The 13454-nt window shown below is 32.1% G+C and overlaps 1 protein-coding gene across 1 annotated transcript in view; it reads right to left on the bottom strand.

Moving 5' to 3' along the window:
• LOC107445405 (mind bomb 2) overlaps window positions 1–9982 on the bottom strand; it is a 55198-nt gene extending 45216 nt beyond the window's left edge. Inside the window, exon 1 of the mRNA XM_043039675.2 lies at window positions 9741–9982. The gene's annotated coding sequence lies outside the window, so the exon portion shown is untranslated. The remainder of the gene's footprint in view (window positions 1–9740) is intronic.
• Window positions 9983–13454: the final 3472 nt, after the last annotated feature.

Here is a 13454-nt window from a genome sequence, read left to right as displayed (position 1 = left end):
AAATTTATTTTTTCTAGAACATATTTAGAAACACTACCCAATATAAAAAATATATAAATTTTATGTATTAATTAAATTTCACATATGAATATAGGTTTTTGACATTTTCGACAGTGAGGTTTTTGACGTGACGGTTTAAACCATGGTTTAAACTGTCAAAAACTGTCACATGTCAAAAACCTGCCAACCCTGGTTCAAATCAAACTGTGAAATCTGAATTATGGACGGCAAAGCAGAAAAACCTTAGTTAACTGGTATTTAAATTTTTAATTTAATGAAATTGGCATGACAGACACTAGAAATTGAGTTTATATTTTACATTTTAACGAGAGTCATAAAAGTGTTTTTATTTAATGTTCGCTAATATTTTATTAGCGGTTCCATAAAATTAGTAATGCAGAAATCCCAAGAAAAGTCAAAACAGAAACCAATTGATCTGGAAATTAAAAAATGGAAATGGATTGGACCCAAATTTGAAAAATTTGAAGTAAAACAAGTTTTTAATTGGAACCCTCATGGCAATAGAAAAAGAGGAAGACCTAAAAATACTTGATGCAGGACGATTGCAAACGACTTTAAGACAATAGGAAAAACAGGGAGAGAGGCGAAGTATATTGCCAAAAATAGAGTGAGATGAAAATGTATGATAGAAAGCCCTATGCTCAAATTCAGAGGGAAGAAGAATATAAAATGCATGTATGTAATATTTTATTAGGCAAAAATTTTGCTTATTACAAATGAAAGATTAAATTATGTAATGAACCTATGATGAAATCATCTGTTATTGAAATGTCAATGAATATATTGTAGATATCGGTTGTTCAGGATATGTTCATTCGCACATAATTATTAAGTTTAATGAGCATTCCTGTATATTGATTAAAATTTTAAAGTATATACTTATAATAAGCAACAAAAGCTTAATAAAAAAGAAAACAAATGCATAAAATTTATTATCCTTTTTCCTTCATTTCCAAAGCAAAAAGTATAATAAAAATAAAAGTTGATAATTTTTTGTTCATTCTAAGTTCTTTAAAGACCTTATACATTCAAAAATAGAAATGAAAATACCACTTGCTATAAATGTGTGCATTTCATTTCATGAATGTATATATAATGTTTCTAGAAATTCCATTCATTGACTTAAAGCAAATTATGTATTTACTTATAATTTAAAGCTACATGTTATGCTTTATATTTTACATTGAATCATTTCCCGGGCTGGAAGAGCGGAATATAAAAATTAAGAACTAAATTGCCACCAAATCTAAGGATGCTGATTCTCTAATGGGAGCAATTTCAGCGATCCATAGAAGTAAACTAATGCCATACTTGATACGCTGTAAAGACTTAGGCGTTCATTTTGTTATATACTTTTGTTTCATGGCATATAACAAAATTTCTGAATTTGAAATTTCGCCAATCTTTTTTTAGATAAACAATATTTTTTCTTGCTATTAACTTCAAAAAAAATTGTTTTTTTTTCTTTTTTGAGGAATGACCAGGAACCCATACTAGTTCTACTGATTGGCTGGACGTTGAGTTAATCCTACTAAACCGAGATCAACAGCTCTGACAACAAAAAATTAACAATTAGTTAACAGGATCAATGATCTAAGTCTGTGATTGGGCACGAACGCATCAGAAAAAGATGTTACAATGCAGCCAAAGAACAAACTAAATTTGTCATAATCTGCTAAAAATTAAACACTTTAGCTATATAAAATCTGAAGGAAAAAAAATGAATAAAATCACCAGCATTTGTTTTTATATATTTATTAACTCCAAATTTCCTTAATAATAGTTTTATGTTTTAATTTTCAAGTCCTAAAAATAAAAATGCTTATTTAGTTATCCCGCCAAAAAAGTTACTTAAAAAGTGTCTAACAATTTATGTCGATAGTATTGCAAATCTATGTAATGTTGCGAAATAAGATGAGCAAATCTAATGGCCCACAAGTTACAATTGGCCCCTAAAGCCATGTGACTTTGCTTCTGAACTAATAAAACAGAAAAAAAAAAGCTTTTTTTTATAACAGTATCTCTTATTTAATCTAACCTTTCAGAGTTGTAGACATTGCATCTTGCAAGTTTTGTTGATGTGGCAACATGTTCTGAGTTAGTGTGGAAAAGTAATTTTTTACGAATTTGTACAAATAAAATGGAAAAAAAGAACTTTTGAAAGAACAAAAATACAAAAAAATATATAATAGAGTGTTCCCTCTATGCATTTTTTTAAGGGCAGCCCACCTTGTCTGCCCTTTGAGACCAATAACTTTTTTTTATTTTTACCAGAGTTCTCCCTAAGCGTTTTTAGCAGGGCGGCTCATCTTGCCTGCCCTTAGATCCATATAAATGCACCTTCCTTACCCTTTTTGTGAAAATAACTGCCATCCCTTAAAAAACATTGCCTTTTCATTTTATTTTTTAGCAAAAGGTTGTTTCCTTTAACCACCTGTCTTATTGAAAAGTCCACTTACGATAATTATTTAATTTTAATTTCATATCTTCACTAGGATTTTTCTTATGTTGTTTATAGTTAAAATTCACGACATTCTGCCTCAGATAATGGCATAAATTTTTTTTCTCTATAATTTTGATTAAATTTTTCGAAGATATTGTAATAATATTAGATCAGATTATTAACCAGAGTTTGGATTTCTTTAGGAAAATGCATACAATTTTTCAAGACATTCCATTTACAAAAATGAATTCACTGTTTAGATAACAGTTACACACTGGAAAAATTAAATTAATTCTGATAACTATTATCAATAATTGCTTTGTTAGGATTAGTTTCAACTAAGGAAATTTTTTATTAGTTTCTTTTTTTTTAAGGGAAGGGATATATTAATGAATTTTTTAGTGATTCTAAATGTTACCATTATACTTAAATATGTAGCTTTTATTTAAAAATGCACTTTTAAATGTTTATTTTCTCATAATTTTCAGTTTAAAATATAAAACAAAGCATTCAAGTTGTTTAAAAATTAATAATTTTGTCAAAACTTTTTCTTTGGAGGAAAATTTATACACAGATTGTCTTTTAGCTTGCCTTTAATTATTATTCAAAAACTTAAAATTTTTCTACTATTTTGATACCTAATGAGTGAGAATTTGTGAAATATACACATATAATAGGATAATTCAAAAATTGAGGGTCAAATTCAGTTATTACATAATAATACAAAGTTAGAGGAATTTTACGGTTTTTAGCTAGTACCAGTGTTCCACTAAGCATTTTTAGTAGGGCAGCCTGCCCTATCTGCCCTTTAAATATGTCCTCTTTGCCTTTATTGTAAAAAGAAGATACCGTCCCATAAAAACACTGCCTTTTACTCATATTCCATTTAAAAAATAAAATAACTCACTTTTTAAATATTAATTACACACTGGTAAAATTATCTTTGTTTATAGGAGCAATTCTGATTACTACTACAAATATTAACTTTGTTAGGATTACTTTCAACTGGTTAAATTTTAATAAGTTTCCCTTTTTTTTTTCAAGGGGTTAAATTTAGCTTTTTTTCCATAATTTTTAGTTTAAATTATAGAAAGAAGTCTTTTATCAATTAATGATTTTTGATTAGTTTACTTTTTTTCGAAGAAAAAAAAATTTATACTCAGATATTGTGCTTTAGCATGCCTTCAATTCCTTTTTTTTTTTATAAGTTACAAATTTTTTCCTTGTTCTGATAATGTGTGAGAATTACTTTTTGAAATATATAGTAGGGGTGAGTGGATCACCTTGGGACATTTTTATTTTTTGGTCTTAAACTTCAAATTATCCTTTAGTTCTTTTAGATTCAGATATATGTCAGCATCACCTAACCTTGGAACATATTTTGATTCTATTGATTAAGCAGGTAAGAATATATTAGAATTTTTATTTTTTGAAGCATGCTAATTTACTTTTAAATAAAAGTTTAATTACTTGTAGAAAGAAATTTTCATAATTTTTTTTTTAATAATGGGTAATATAATGAAGTATAAAGCTTTGCCTTTAGAAGTTATCAAATTTAATTGTTCTAATGCTAAGCCTAAAAGTATGATGTTTTAAAATATCCTTTTAAAGTATATAGTACACCTTGGGACACTAGATATGCATAATTAATCCTTATTAAAAATAGATTTTTAACAAAAAGATATTGTGCATGCAAAGTATTTTTTAATTTATATAATGTGTTTATTAATAGTTATTATTTCTTATTTTAAGAACTCATTAGACTTAACTAATCACAAGAAATGGAAGCAAAAAGTATAAAAATAATGCAGCAATTTGTGCTAACAATGTTGAAAAAGCAGCAGCAAATTTTCTCAGGGGAAATGACTTGAAAGAAAGCTGCTGAATTCTACAGTATTAGTAAGACCACTCTAAGCCGCAATTTTATTTCCTTTAAAAAAAGAGAGCAGCCAAATTCTAACTTTAAATACATTTTAAATATACAGAGTTGCAAAATATTCACAGGTGTGGAAGAAACAAATTTGGTACACTATATGTTACAAGCCTCCAAGTACCATTAAGGATTAACAATATGTGATGCACATGCACTTACATATGAGTGTGCTTCCCCAAACCAAATGAACATTCCTCCCAAGTGGGAGAAGGTAAAAAAAAATCTGGGAAGATGAGGATTTAATGCTCTCACAATTAGTGAGAAATACATCCAGAAGAAAACCAGGAATTAGTGATTTATGCAATGATAACAGTGATGATGATGTTCGCAGCTTAAATGAAATGAACAGCGAAAGTGACAACAAAATATTTGATGATAAGAAAAAAGTACATCTAGAAAAAAATAGTGAGACAGGATTACATATTGGAGACTTTGCTCATATCAAATTTGCTAGTAGAAGAGCTGTTGTTGCCCTTGTAGGTTGTGTTGAAAGAGTTGATGGAGATGAGTAAGAGTTATCAGTTTTGAGAAGTGTGAATCAATCTGCAACATTTATTTATCCCGAAAAAGACAAATCATACACAGATTCAAATGACATTTCGTTAAAACGTAAGCAGGGCAAAGCTTTGAACGCTCTTTAGGTTTGGTATGTGATTCTGAACAATTGAATTTGCATACAAGAAGTTGAAACTAACAAAATAAAACCTTATTAACAAAATTAAAAAATTTAAATTTATTTAGTTATACTATTTTCAGAAAATTGCTACTTAACTTTTCACATCTTTTTAACTGTTCCACTAGGAGGTACACCTTGGGACAAATAACAAGGTTACAAAAAATCACGCAATTTCATAAATTTTAATGTTGAGTGCCTTTTCAGTGAGGAAGCACCCTGCCCTTCTTTATTCCTCAGGACAATTCTGGTGAGTACCTTTTTGATACTCCAAGTGCCGTTTTATTTCTAGAGAGAACTCTGTATTTACATTATAATTTTGTTTATTTATTTTGATTATTTGACCCCTAGTATACATTTTATTAGGCATGAGTGAGAATTACTTCCAAATCAAATCTAAAAACATATTGCGTTTTTGCACTAACAGATATGTGTTCTTTATGAAATATAATACAGTGGAGCATCGTTTATACGACGATCACTTATACGACGTTTTAGTGTGGTCCCAAATCATTCCTATTCATTTAAATGTAAAAATATAGCGTTTATACGACGCACAGAATCGGTTATACGCCAGTCTTTAAATTTTTTTCACGTTTATTTAATTATTTATTTTTGAAGTTATACCTCTTATGCGACTTCCAACAAGGTTGCGTTAAACGTTTAACGCTACATTTTTATTGACCGGGAAATCACGTGGTAGGATCCAGTTTTCCCTCATTCATTTCCATATTGTTTTGGTTCTCACTAGCATAATAATAATAAAAGTCATAAAAGTATTGTTTTTCTACAAATATTTTTTTAGTTTGTTTTGATACACAGATAATTTAATAGGGTAGTATTTTTTATTTTCAAATTTAGTGGATTACTATTGTAAAAAATGAGTGAAAACAATCCCACGGACAATGCGACGGATTTAAGGCTATGTCAAGGTACGTCTCTTGCGAATATCAATTGATTGTTAGGTTTTCTCTTTTGAAATTACCTAATGACGTATTCACATACATTATTAATACAAATACATTTTCCAGGGCGAGACGATGAGGCAACCACAAGCACTTCCACTGGTTCAAGAGGTCCACGAGGGAAAAATGCACAATATCACCGTGATTACAGAGCACGGGAGCGAGCGGAACAGGAAAAAGAGTTGTTGAATAGAACTAGTGATCCTTCTACGACTGCTGATTCTTTTACAATTAACGTCGCAGGTTGCGAAGTTTAACTTCTTCCACGCGGAGGGACTCCACGCACTATTTTTTTCTTGTGTATTTTAAAAAAGGGCGGAATTTATGAATGATACAGAAAAAGGTGCCAACAAGAATGCTTGGATGACGACCGTAATTTTTACTAGATGACTGAAAAAACTAGACAATGTTATGAAGAGGCAAAAACAAAAAATTTTGGTATTCATCGACCAATGTCCAGCGCACCCATCGATACTAATTATTTTGGAAAATGTAAAAGCTCTCTTTTTTCCTGCAAATTGCACAAGTGCGCTTCAGCCATTAGATTTGGCCGCGATTAGAAATCTAAAATTGCATCATAGAAAGCAGTAAGTTCAACTCGCTATTCAAAGCATTGTAGAGACTAATAGCAGGAAAATATAATTAAAGGTAACAAACATTCAAATTGCTCACTGCAATTTTTCTTCTTTGGTTATTTGTTTNCAAGCACTTCCACTGGTTCAAGAGGTCCACGAGGGAAAAATGCACAATATTATCGTGATTACAGAGCACGGGAGCGAGCAGAGCAGGAAAAAAGAGTTGCTGAATAGAACTAGTGATCCTTCTACGACTGCTGATTCTTCTACAATTAACGTCGCAGGTTGCGAAGTTTAACTTCTTCCGCGCAGAGGGACTCCACGCACTATTTTTTTTCTTGTGTATTTAAAAAAAGGGCGGAATTTATGAATGATACGTTTTATGAATGATACAGAAAAAGGTGCCAACAAGAATGCTTGGATGACGACCGTAATTTTTAATAGATGACTGAAAAAACTAGACAATGTTATGAAGAGGCAAAAACAAAAAATTTTGCTATTCATCGACCAATGTCCAGCGCACCCATCGATACTAAGCTCTCTTTTTTCCTGCAAATTGCACAAGTGCGCTTCAGCCATTAGATTTGGCCACGATTAGAAATCTAAAATTGCATCATAGAAAGCAGTAAGTTCAACTCGCTATTCAAGGCATTGTAGAGACTAATAGCAGGAAAATATAATTAAAGGTATCATACATTCAAATTGCTCACTGCAATTTTTCTTCTTTGGTTATTTGTTTGTTTTGCTTTGTCTAATTTAGAAATGTATGTAAATCAACATGTTAAACATTAAAATTAACTGCAAACATAGTTTCAGTTTTAGAAGTAAAAATCAATTATACAACGTTATCGGTTATAGGTTTTTCGGTGGTCCCTTCGGCATCATAGAAACGATGCTCCACTGTATTTTCTCAACCCATCGCAACTTGCAATTTAAAATTGATCATGTATCCCTTTTCCAAAATCAGAATTTCCTCGGACTTTTACTGGTTATCCTGATCATTAGACACCCTTCAGCTTAGTATTTTACGAAATTCATAAAAAAGATATGATCAAAAAAAAATTTTTTTTTATTTATATGAGCATACTTTATAACAAGTTAGTCTGTTAGGTAATACATAACCAGTCACAAGTAAGCCCGAAAACAAACTGGTTCAAAAGTCTTTTAATTATTTATTAAAGATTTCTAATACTGGTAACTGTTTAACAAGCTAGATGCTAAAAATAAAAAAAATTAATGAACCAATATTTCATGAACTTTTAGAGCTTATGCGAAGTGGAAGTTTTTAAATAAACTTAATTCTGTTTCTAGAAAAAACATGATTGCCAGCATGAAATGAATTGAAAAGTCAAAATATATAATGATAGGTAAAATATAATTTATAACACTGAAGTGAAATGTTTCACGGCTTAATGGACACGGCTAAACATTTTACACTAAAAAGCTTAACATTCAGTTAGCAATTTCATGTTTTAAAAAAATTAGGAAGGGAAAAATTAAAAATTCAAACACCATACGTTTTTAAGTAATATGCTTATTTAAATTACCGTATATTCCGGCGTATAACGCGCATTTTTAATACAAAAAATAACATTGGAATTTACGGGTGCGCGGTATACGCCGAATATAAAAAATTATAGATTAAAAAAATTTAAATATAGAAAAATACTTTTCTTTTAACGAAATAACATTCCTTTACCAATAAACTTTATTGATTTTCGCTATTACATAAATAGTTCATTATATCTTAGAATCACATTATTACTCTTTCAACTGTACCCTCACATACATGTCAAATTCAATTCTTTTATTTCCGCAAAAGATAGGGAAAAAACTTTTTATTTACGATCCTGAAAGACTAGATATTGCAAATGTACAATCTAAATTTTCGTGCGCGTTATACGAAGAGTATATCTTAAAATTTAAAAAAAGTATTAGAAATTACGGGTGCGCGTTATACGCCGGAATATACGGTAAACTTTGCCAAAAAAAGTCTTCATTATTGAATATGAAATTATACAGGAAATAGAAATTTTCAAGCATGAAGTACTGATTTTGGATTTCAAGCATTTTTTTAAATTTTCAAGATTCTAATACATTTTTTAAAAAATATTACTTAATAATTTAATTAACAATTAAAATATATACAGATATATACATAATACCTTTTTTCAATAATTAAATTTCTTCATACTTTTTCATAGCATAAAAATTAAAAGATCTACATGATGTCAACAATTAAGTAACCATAACACAAGAAAATCTAGAATAAAAATGGTATGTAACCAAACTGGTCTTATCTTTGTCAAATCAATAAATGAAACAAACCCTTGTTAAATGTGAAACTAGCATCTAAAAATTTTCATAAGAACTGATAAAATCTTAAAAAGTTCAAAAAAACAATTTGTTTCTCTTTTAAATGATAATCAGTAAATGTCACAAATTTTAGATAAAATGATGAACCAATTAAAAGTGTGAAAGTAAAAACTAGCAATTTTCATAAAAACTCATAAAATCTGACATAGTTTAATAAAGAACTTAATATTTGAAATGATAATCAATAAACATCACAACTAATGTCATAAACAAACAATGTGAAACTAACAACCTGCAAATTTCATAAGATCTCATAAAATATTGTGTAGGTAGTTCAATAAACAATTCACTTTCTCTGATAAGCAGTTGACATAATTAGTAAAGTGAAGTAAAATGCTGTACTAATGAACAATGTGAAACTAACAACTTTCGAAAGAACTAATAAAATTCCATGTAACTAATTAACAGGTTCATTTTCTGAAATGACAATCAGTATAAACATCACTTCCAATGTCAAGTAAAATGTGCACTTAATTAACAATTTGAAACTAACAGCTAGCAATTTTTATAAGATATGACAAAATCACGAGTAGATCGATAAACAGTCTAATGTTTTTAAATGATAAGTAAGCAAGTTCACTAATAATGTCACGTAAAATATTAATAGTAATATATTAATTACAACAAGCACAAAAACTCAACGATATTTCTTTCGAAAGCTGCTCCATACAAATATTCTTTTAAATTACAACTGCAAGAACTTTATTCTAAAAATAAATCAAATTTGAATCATAAATTTATTTATTTTACATACCTCCTCCTATGATGTTTCCATATAGTACTAAGAAATTTGACACAACGATATTCGCACATAACGTAATGAAAAAACTTTTAAAAAAGTGTTTCATTGAATAGTTAAATTCATACCATTTCAGAGGAAAATGAATTTTTTAGGAAATATTCCCTATAAAACATAAACAAATCACCAATATATGAAATCACATAAATTAGTGCATACAAATCTGTCTGTTCTTCAGACAGAAGCAAAAAAAACAACAGTCAACAGTTAAATCAAAATTCGTCCACTCGATGCATTCGCTTCATATTTGGGGGTCAATTTTATTGACGCATCCACATCGAATGGCCAACCAGGTGGCCGAGTGGTTAGCGTGCCTAACTGCGGAGCCGATGGTGGCGGTTTCGAATGTATGTTTCAGGGTATGTATGTTTCTTTCTCTCTCTCTGTGTTCTATGTCCTTTCTTCTGTGAGATTGTGTGAATGAAACCCTCTCTGTAAACGGGATTGTATGACGTGGGCGACGCTACTCCACCGCCGTGGCTTAGCAATAGGTGCTCACTGGGTAAGAGAGTAGCAATTCTGGCATTTCTGAGGCCAATGGGAAATAGACCCAAGTGCCCGCCATTAACCGGAAAAAAAACACATCGATTATAACAAATGATGCAAAAGCGGGACTGACATACGCCGAAAATTATATAAGGGACCGCTTTCATTCAATGCGATAACTGGTAGCGGTCAGTGAGCAGGTGGGGTGACCACATTGATCAGAGTGTGAAGAGACCAAAGGTGCACGGTTATTCCACAAAGTGCTCGAATCCGGCCTCCAAAGCTTTGGAGCTAATCCCTGTACTAAGGATCTGTATTGTGATGGCATGTTCTCGGACATCCTTCGCTGATGTTTTCGTGGTCATTATATATAGCCCAAAGTGAGACTCTAGTGCGACGTAAAGTTCTGCAGTTCCCTGCAAGTATCATGGTTATAAAGGGTGACAGCAGAACTTTTCCTTTATGTAGATAGAGTATGGAGGGGAAAAATCGATCTGATCTCATCCACCAATGACCCTAAAAAGCGCATCTCTTTCATTTTTTCTTTTTGCCGAATTAGTTTCTCATAGTCAATTAAAAACACTGGTCTAATTCGGAAGTAATGATTTGAGTAATGAAGTAATTCGGAAGTAAAATGATTTGAGAAAAAAAAAAGACATAAATTGAAAAGAGGAGTAATTCACCGTCCACTCGGGAAAAAAAATACATAATAACCTAGTGGAAATTTTGAGGTCCTCTTTTGACGTCGTAGCATTGACTTGAAAATTTCCTTTTTTGACGTTCCGGGTAAGTTTGTTTATACTCGGAATACTCAGTTGTTTAGCAGGTAATTTTTGTGTCGTGTTTTTGCGAAAAAATTGCGTTTTTCATATTTTTAAATATCAGATGAAAATATGAAAAAAAGTACTTTGGGCAATTATCCTATATTGGTATGCAATTACCTGAGCGTTGAGAAGCGGATTTACACAATTTAGTTTCCAGCAGCAGAAATTCTTCTACTTGAATCTTCTACCGGAAGTTGAAACAACCTCTACAAATACTGCCCCCCCCCCTAACATAGAGAATATGAAGCATGGTCGAGAATAAGGTGAATAGGTAATTTCTTTCCTTCATATTTTCATTAGAATAACAATTTCAGATGCTTTTTTTTAAAAAACTAGACTATTGCTTAACCGACCTATGTTATTTTCCATAATACGTTTCACATCAAGCACGTGATAGAGAATGTGTCCTCAAGATTTTCAAGTTGGAGTCTACTTACAACGTCTGTAAAGATTGATCCCACGTTAGAAGTAAGTGATTTTGCCACTGAATTCTTAATTTTTTTTCTTTCTATTCCAATTAAATGTTTCACATTTTCCGTAAAACGTCTTCCCGCAATTTTTATTTATTCATTTATTATTGTTGTAATTATTATAATTAATTTCACTTATTAAAAAATATGTCACGTTTCCCTCAATGTCGTGTCCCGCAGTGGACTGATCGTTAAGACACGGTTCCCAGCAGATCACGGTCACTGCTACGGTCAGTGTGCGGGCGGGTGACCACTTGGATCAGTCTGCTTAGGGACCGAGGATGTGCGGTATTGGTCCTCGTTAAACTGTGCTACCGTAAAGTGCTCGACTTCGCGCGCAGGTCGCCGGGCTACCGAAGCGGGGGTGCCATCCCCTCCGCAGAGGATCAAATTTGTGATGGCATGTCTTCGGATCATCCTCCGGGATGTTTCCCAGACCTTCGCCAATAGCCCATTATGCAGCTCTAGTGCGACGTAAATTAACAACAACAACAACAACAATCTCGTAATTCTAAAATTAAAGTTAAATTATCAATTGTTTAAATTATAGAAAAGAAATAAATTTGAATTTTTAATAATACCTCCTTTCCTTTCCTCAATCCTCAAAGAAAGCTCACCGGACAGAAAATTAGTCACCCTAGTACTCAAGCACCAATGAATTGTTAGGTTTCGTTAGATGACACAGTGGTCAAGTGACGTGCTCAACTGCTTGCGCACTACCTTAACGTAGAGCCCCTGAATTAGAATCATAGTATAGCAGCCTTACCTTAACGTGATCAAAGGCAAGTAACCATTGGTGAGATATTTTTGTTTTAAGAGGAAATTGTGTGTAAATATGGGTAAGTTTAAGGATGTGACAGAGTGGCAACGAAGAGCAATTGTGCTTGGCCGTGCCCATGTTCATACGTTGAATGAAATTGCTGGATTTGCTGGTGTTTCGATGCGAACTTCCGAGCGCTCTACAAGCAGTGGTGTAATACACATGGCCACTAAAGACGACGTCAGAATTGTGGTCGACAAGAGATCCTGCATAAAAGATACCGGAGACGTGTTTCACGACTTGTCAATCAAAATAGGTTCCAAACCCGGCATGAATTGCTTCAGTAAGTGGTTAAAGGTTCAACCCAACCTGTTAGTGAGAGACCACGGAGCTGCCACCGGAGCTTCATGCAATGAACATTTGGAGTCGAACGCCTCGTTAGGAGGCCATTGCTCACGCAGACACATAAAGCTGCGCGACTTCAGTGGGCTAGTAGTCTCCGAACGTGAACTGTTGCTGACTGGTGGAATGTAATTTAGTCTGATTAATCACGTTCTTACCTTTATTCAAATAACTCACATCGTCGAGTGCGCCAAAGACCAGATGAAGCATTTCATCCTGACAGTGTGCAAGGCCAGGTTTAAGCCGTAGATGGGTATGTCATGCTTTGGGGGTGTTTTTCTTATCATGGATTGGGCCCCTTCACTGAGGTGGCCACTAAAATGAACCAATCTGGTTATTTGAACAGTCTGGATGATCAGGTGTTGCCTTTCAGTCAAGTAATTCATGAAGAGCATGCTGTCGATACTCCTATTTTTCAAGATGACAACAGCAAAGTTCATCGGACTGGAAGAATATTTGACTGGTTTTATGAAGCAATAAAGAAAAAAACAATGGAAATAAAAATAAAAATATGGTCACCCAAGCCGATGTCTTCAGGGGTACCAGCTCCGGAAACCATTGAACGAAACCTTTCCTATTGAGAGAGTGGACAAATGTCAAAATTAGCTCTCTCAGTACCCTGAATGTTTTGTAAAAGTCCAGTAAGAAATACAAGAAATACATAAAATCACACCGGAAGAGAAATTTCAAACTAAATCTTAAGAATATAATACAAAAGTGAAAAAAT

This window comes from Parasteatoda tepidariorum, chromosome 5 (assembly GCF_043381705.1).
Source record: "Parasteatoda tepidariorum isolate YZ-2023 chromosome 5, CAS_Ptep_4.0, whole genome shotgun sequence".
Lineage (NCBI taxonomy): Eukaryota > Metazoa > Arthropoda > Arachnida > Araneae > Theridiidae > Parasteatoda > Parasteatoda tepidariorum.
Note: the sequence above shows the minus strand (reverse complement) of the source record. Positions and strands in the feature narration are given on the sequence as shown.